Genomic DNA, 8,104 nt, shown 5'->3' on the forward strand with positions numbered 1-8,104 from the left:
GAATCTTGTTTACTTCAGTGGCAGTGGAATCTTCCATGACGTCATCGAGTGGCGGCAGCGGCGGCGGCGGATGTTGTTTACTTGCTCGCGGCCGTGGAATTTTCCGTGACGTCGCGCTGTCTTCTTGTTTCTATGGTGCGCGGGCGTCACATTCTCCCCCTTCTTATGGAGATTTTTACCTGTAAAAATCACCGTCTAAGTACATGTTGTATACTCTGAAATCCTTTTTTGGTTTTGTCCCTCAAAACTTGCGAAACTTAACTACCTTCATACTTTTAAGTGCTACTTAGAAAAACTAATTTACTAACTATTCCAAGAATAGTAGTCCTATACCTATATAAGCGACTATTTTACTAACTATTTTAACCTAATTTTAACAAATAGTACCTACTCCTTCTGCTTTTGACTTTGAGTACACAGAATAAAACAACAAAAAAAAACTTTGTCAAAATTGTGACGAACCAAAATTACCAACAAAAAAATTAAAAAAATGTAGCTCCTTTGCTATTAAAAAGAAAAAGAAAAGGAAAGGGAAAACCGCGCTCTTATTGCGATTTCCTGATATATTTAGGGAGACGGACTATCCCACTTCGGTGTCCCCCGTTCCTTTTTTTTCCACTCCTCTTCTTCTTTTTCTTCTTCTTCTTACCATTGGCACTCTTTATATGCATTACCCCTGCCTTTTTCTCTTGTGATGGTTTATGCCTTTGACATGCTTCGCATCTGCCCACGTATCTCGTTACGTCCTTATACATCCCAGGCCAAGTGTATCGTTGGGCGATTCTGTTCAAGGTTTTCTTCACGCCTAAATGTCCCGCACTTGGGTCGTCGTGATTTTGTTCTAAAATTTCTAAAGTTTCCTCACGTGGTACGCATAATTTCCATTCTGAATATTCTTCTAATTTCATGCCGTACAAGTGGTTCGTGATTTTTTTATATAGCTTTCCGTCTTTTATACAGTAATTTTCGTCTTTCTTTTGGTTTTCCGCGATTTCCTTAAATTTCTTGTCATACCAATTTTGTTTTTCGACTGCACTGGCGTATCCTGGGTTCCTAGACAACTCGTCGGCTATTTTGTTTTGTGTCCCGCTGCGGTATTGTATCTCGAAATCATATTTAGGATATTCTCCGATTTCCCTTTTTGCTAGGACTACCGGTGAGCTGTAAGGACTACTTGATTTTTCTATAATGCCGTCTTTTAACATCTTATGTACGTGTTCATTAATGATTTCTTGAATCTTTGGGTTCCGTGGGAAGTATCTTTGCTTGACGGGTTCCTTATGTTTAAGCTTTATTTTATGTTCCACCCATTTGTTACCGATTGGGCTGTTTTCGTATTTCTTGAACTCTTCATCTAGGACTTGTTCTAATTCCTTTTTTTGAGCTTGATCTAAACTATCTTCTGATGGTATTACTGTGCTTTTCATTTCATTTGTTTCGGCTAATTCAGGTTTAATATCTTTATTTTCCTCTATCTTGTTCCACTTTATGTCCATCCCTAGTCTTTTTAAGATATCCATCCCGATTATTATCCTTTTCGTGTTAGGTAACATGTTGACTTGGTGTTTTATTGAAATGCCGTCTATTTCTATGTCTAATGTTAGCGCTTTATTTATTTCTATTATGCTTCCGTCGGCTAGGATAACTTTCTTTATTGTGTCAAACTGCATTGCTCCTGCCTACAATAATTCCTTGTAAATTTCGTGGTTTATATATGAATTTGTTGCCCCCGTGTCTATTAATGCTTCAAATTTCTTCCCGTTAAGTTGTATCTCAATAAATATTCGATTATCGCGCGTTACGTCCCTGATTGTGTACGATTCATTTTCTATTGTTCTTGATTCTGTCTTCAGGCAACAATTAAAACTGGTTCTTCCCATGATTCCGCATTTACAACAAAATATTGCCCTCCGACTCCTACATCCTCTAGCTAAGTGGTCCGGCATTCCACACTTCCAGCAGTGTGTTTCGCTGTTGTAGTTTGGATTTATTTTACGACCGTTGTTTGACCTATGTATTCTATCGTCGTCAGGTGGTCTACGGTTGCTTCACAATGTTGGTTTTGTTGCGGCGTTTGGTGTTGACCTTGATTTATATCGTTCCGCGTTCAGTTTTTCGAAGTCTTTTGTTATCGAGATGAGTTCGTTAAGTTTACTGAAATCCTTCCGTTTGACGTAGTATTTGTAATTTGTGTTTAAGTTTTCGTAAATTCTTTCGAGTTTTCCTTCTTCTGACAGTTTCCCGTATCGCCTCATTAGTGTTTGTATATCGGTTAAATAAGTATTGAAATCTTCTAAGTATCTTTGCTTTCGCGCGATTATTCGTTCTAATAAACTATTTTCCTGGTTATTCGGGTAATAATGGAGTTGAAATCCTTGTATAAAGTCGTCCCAAGTATTCCAGAGACTTTTATTGTTCCTATACCATGCTAATGCCTGTCCTTTAAATATCCTCGGTAACAGGTGTAATAATTTCTCCTTATTCACTTCTGTGCCTTCTATGAATTCATCTAATGTTTCTATGAAATCTACTGGGTCGTTGTGGTTATCAAATGTGATATTCCATCCCAAGACCGCCTGCATGATTTCCTTGTTCGCTTGTATTTCTGCTGTTATCTTGACTGCTGAGCCGTCTGTCGGGCTCCTGGCAGACGTTGTGCTGTTCTTTTCTTTTGACATTTCCTCTTCTGACCTGCTATCCTCCCAAATTTCTTCCCCCCTATCTGCTTGTTCCCTTAGTTTTTTAATTAATGTTTTTCTTAAATCCTCTACTGATAAATCTTTAAACTGTAACTGTATATCCTGTTTTTCTAACTCGTTGATTAAATCCTCCTTTTTTAATTTATATATCCACGATGACATTTATTTATTTCTTTTCCTATTTCGTTCCTTCTTACTCCGTTGTTATTTCTTGAATCCCGGGTTTATTTTACTTTTTTGTACTGACCGTACCTTTCTTTGTGACTGGTGTTTGACTACTGAAACCTACCGAATCACTTATTAAACTGAGTCGATTTTGACGTATCCTACTAAGTTACTCATAATACGACAAAAACCGAACCTCCCTTGTGGTTTGACCGACCGATGAAAACGAAAGACTACCGAAGTACCTACTTGTACTCTTGGCCTGAATTCCGAACAAAATGGTCTTCCCGTTTGGATTACTAATTTGGGCAACAAATGTAACGTAAATCTTAGTATTACGAAACAAGTGGGCCTACCCTTTCAGGGTTATTTCGTTGGGCGCCAAATGTAACGTAGCGCCTTAGGGGCGGCTAGCTCAGGGGGTGCTACGCTAACATTAATTAACCTAATGACTGATCATTTGGGTTACTTATCTGAGTGGAGTTTGAATTGAAACAACTGATTTGGTTTTACGAATACAACGAGGATAAAATCTTTGACTTTTATTTATATATAATGCTTAACCAACGACACGTTATAATTACAACATACGGCCCAGACTATGAATACGACCAAGAACCGATAATCTAATTTTATTGACAATTCTGATGCGACTCGTTATGCTTTTAAATGCTTTTGGATATGACAATTATGCTTGCGGCTGAAGGCCCTTTTACAGAGAGGTTGAGGAAGCAGGGGTGGAATAAACGTGGTACAGAATCCGGCAGTTCCTTTGGGTTCTGGGAGCGACGCGATCGATCGAACCGCAACCAGACTTAGTAGAAGTGCCAGGTCTTTCGAGAACTCCGTAGTTCCACCAGGCTCTTGCAAACGTGTGCGGGGGAAGACCACAACGCAAGCTTGAGGAAGGCAGACTTACTGAGCCGGTCTATGTCTTAGCGCACTAGACCTCCGGAAGCGACGCGGTCGACCGAACCGCAACCAGAGCTAGGTGTGAGCACTAAGACGACCCCACGAGTATTGCCTTTCTGTCCGCGCGTGCGCCCTTTTATATGCGGCTTCTGTAGTGGGGAGTGGCGGCACGCGGCGGCGGCGAATCTTGTTTACTTCAGTGGCAGTGGAATCTTCCATGACGTCATCGAGTGGCGGCAGCGGCGGCGGCGGATGTTGTTTACTTGCTCGCGGCCGTGGAATTTTCCGTGACGTCGCGCTGTCTTCTTGTTTCTATGGTGCGCGGGCGTCACAACCTCATTAACTATCAACAAATATTCTCACAGGAGCATCACTTTACCTAACAGTAGAAGCACACATATGCGTAGAATTACGTTTTAATTATGTACTTTCTAACCAAACAAATGTCAATCAGTCCCGTTGCAGGCCGGTATTGTGCGCGGCTCCCAGCGACTGCTGGGGACCTTGCTGGTGAATGTCACACGGCGCAAGAAACCACACAATGCCTTCAAGATCAACGCCACCGAAGATGCTGACAAAAAGTGGTGATGCCTGCAGGGAACCGATTCTACTAATGACGGTAATGGAGTCACACTCATCGTCAATGCATGCAATAAGTGGAATCCCAGCATTATATTGTAGTGTAGGCCGCCCTGTAAATGAAGAGTGGCATTACCTAGTATTAGTCGCAGGACGTGAGGTAAACGATTTGATGCAATTTGTCGTGACTAGAGATGCCAGTGATGGATCCAGCAATGCGACCATACCACACCAAGCTGTCCCCCTGGCCCCGCGCCCCACAGCCCCCGTCTCCACCGGACTCCGCTCCTCGTCACCCAGTGACAGTGATACTGCTCCTCTCCGCTCGTGGGAACCGATCACAAACAATACGCGTTTACTTTCACACATTGTTCTCAGAAACCATTATACTATTATGATTATGAATGTAATGCTTAATTCATCGAAAACAAAAGTTGTAAAGTAGAAGAGCAGGATCTTGCGGCCACAATGGAGGAACTCGGTCGAAGTTTAATCGTTATGCTAAAGATCCTAATTTATTCTAAGTTTCTCGTAAAGAAACGGCGGGTGGTTATGAGTAAGCTTTCTAGTGAATCTGCATTGGTTATCCGGCTCGACCTCAGCTTAACTGTGACAACTGATAATATTCATGCAAATCTTAGGGAATTCCACCTCTAACCTCAAACCAGCGTCCTACCGACTTCAGCCATGTAAAGTCAAGTCACGACTGTTAAAATATTTCTTTTTATATCAAAATACCTAGATAGGTATTTTTGTATCATAAATATAATTCATATGGCCATGACACGGCCCTGCTGCGGTGATGATGACTTGATGACGTCTGAAGTAGTTTACAAGAATGATAAAGAATAAGCCATACTGAGAGAGAGAAGGACGTATAAAGGGAACATAAACGCAATATCACTTATGCATACATTATTGAGACACTTATCATAAAGTTTTATTCGAAAGTCATGGAATAAATTACTTATCTGATAAACCAACATGCGATGATTTGTAATCTCACCTCGGCCATGGGTGAGACATGTATCTCCCATAGGATCTCCAAGCACAAACAATCGGAAGAAATCAATGCCATAAATCAATAAATATATTTAGTGTTGATGCATGGAAGTATTGGAAATAAAAAAAATCTACCAACTTCCATGCGTAGATGATAAAAAATTACGTATTGTAGGTAGCACTCTTTCCTAACAACAATAATCTCTCTGTGACCGGCTCATGTGTCGGCATTGGCAGACATTCCTGTGGTTGATGTATGACAATGAAACACGATACCCTCGCTACTGAGTTCCATGGCATTGGTCCATCCAAACATTAAGGCCAATTAACGGCCAACGGTCAGAGGTGCGACTGAGATAGCGATCTGACCACTACCCTTGACCGGATAACAATATAATAAAACAAAATATAGACAAAGGTCACGCAGGAGTGAAAGTGCTTAGATAATTACAAACAGTTATACTTTACAAGTCTTGGCAATTTGTGAGAGATATGCTGCAGAACATGGCCTCGCTTACAATGTAAGAAAGTGTGAGTACATCGTCTTTGGGGCCCCCGGTAAGTGCCAGGATAGTTCACCTTATATCACTCTGAATGGCAAAAGTATAAAAAGGGTGAACAAATTCAAATATCTGGGTCACGTCATTGCCGAGGACCTTAAAGACGATGCTGATATTGAGAGGGAACGTAGGGCTCTAGCGATCAGGGGTAACATGCTTGTCCGCAGATTCTACCGGTGTAGTGAAGAGGTTAAGCTAACCCTGTTTAAGGCGTATTGCCAGAGTTTCTACACCGGGAGTCTGTGGGTAGACCATACTAAAAGATCGCTGGATATCCTGCGTATCCAATACAATAACATCTTTAGAATGCTGCTGGGACTGCCTCGCTTCTGCAGTGCATCGGGGATGTTTGCCGAATACCAAACGGATGGCTTCCACGCCATCATTCGGAAAAAAACAGTATCCCTGATCAACAGAGTGCGGGACAGTCACAACAGCATTCTGAAAACAGTGGCTGATGACCTGACGTCCTCCCTGTGGAAGTGCTTGGTGAGGAGGGTCATATGATCTTTTAAGAGACTAGTCTGAGTTCAATTTAATTTAATTTAATTTAATTTATATAATTCAGTTTATTTACTTTAATTTAATATATTAATTTTAATCTAAGTATTCAATATTATATTATTTGATTTCTTTTTAAATTGTTTTAAGTATTTAATGTAAGATTTATAATTAATGACTGATTTTATACTTATATGGACCTCATTGTCTCAAATAAACGATTTTTATTTATTTATTTATTTTATACAATGAGAATTGATAAAAAATTACAAAGTCAGCAGTCTGTAAAACAGCGTCTAACTTAGCACACCACTCAATAAACTTGCTTTAATGGGTGATATCCAAGAGCATTCGACCACAGACTGGTCTGACCTCTGTGCTGGCTCCCGCAGTCCCCAGTGAAGGACGCAGGACGCCGACCTGCGAGGCAATGAGCTGATCGCATCAGCTTCATCACTTAGTGTGATCTGTCGTGAACATGACACGCGCAGGGCCGTCGCGACGCGTGCCACATTATTGATGGGACTTTATGCCACGTATTGTTTTATGATAGAAATTGGAGAGAATTTTGTGATTGTCAGTAAGAAGCAGGGAATTTATAGAAATATTTATTTATTACACATAGAAACAGAGAACAAGTAAATAAAAAGATTGCTCAGGGCCAAGGGACAAAGGAGGTATATTTCACGAATTAATTGCTTCTATACCAAACATGTTGACAACTCTGTGCTAGGTAGTAGTAATTGTTGTAATAGTAAACCGCAGCGGCCGGCAGATGTGAGGAGATGCCACGTGACCGCAGACCGAGGCATCATTCGACCACGTATTGTATGTTTACGTAAGTAATCGTTTTTTTTATTACATTCCATACAAAGTGTGGATGACGATTGGGTACCTACTAATACAATCGTAAATGTTCCGGTTAGCCACGCTAATTCAAGCATGCGTAAGTTTACTTCCTCAACTTTGATCATAAACCTTGATTACCTATCAATTAAACAATTATAAACTAATTAACAATTACTTATATAAAGTGGATTTGGGTTGAGTGCCATGAACAAGGGATAGTCTTTACTATGTGTATAGGCGTTGCAATCGATAATACATACCTACAAGTCACTTAACTATCGAGGTGACCTTTGGGTATAATCTAACATTGCTGTAATATAACTGCAAAAACTATAGCAGATACTGCATGAGGGCCGTAGCCGGCGACCCTCGGCGCGGGTCCGGTGTGCGCGCCCGGATTGTCTCACACAATGCGCTGCCACTGACACCCACCGTATACTATACTTAGCACATCATTCATTAATTAAGGCCCAAGAACAGTGCTGTTGGAACAACGTTGTTTACCAGATAGGTTACCCTGCGTCGCCTCACCGCGGACGCCAGCCGGAACTGCGGCCGCTACAAAAACACCTATAATTTGAGACATCAATGTTCATCATGCGTTTTTGTTCTTAGCGAGGTTACACCTCCACTGAGGCCGGTGCCAGGAGATTCTGGTGCTTGTGTTGTGGGCAGTAGGGTGCGGGCGGGGTGCAGCGCGCGCGTGCGCAGAGAGCATGCAGCCCCGATGCGCGCCACACTTCTGTGTTTAATGCACTTGTCTGCGAGGAAGTTTCTATCCAGGTCTGATTGTCTTCAATTTCATTTGTGGATCGTGTTGGCTTTGTAGCGTTTTCA

The sequence above is a fragment of the Plutella xylostella genome, chromosome 16, assembly GCF_932276165.1.
Source record: "Plutella xylostella chromosome 16, ilPluXylo3.1, whole genome shotgun sequence".
Classification (NCBI taxonomy): Eukaryota; Metazoa; Arthropoda; class Insecta; order Lepidoptera; family Plutellidae; genus Plutella; species Plutella xylostella.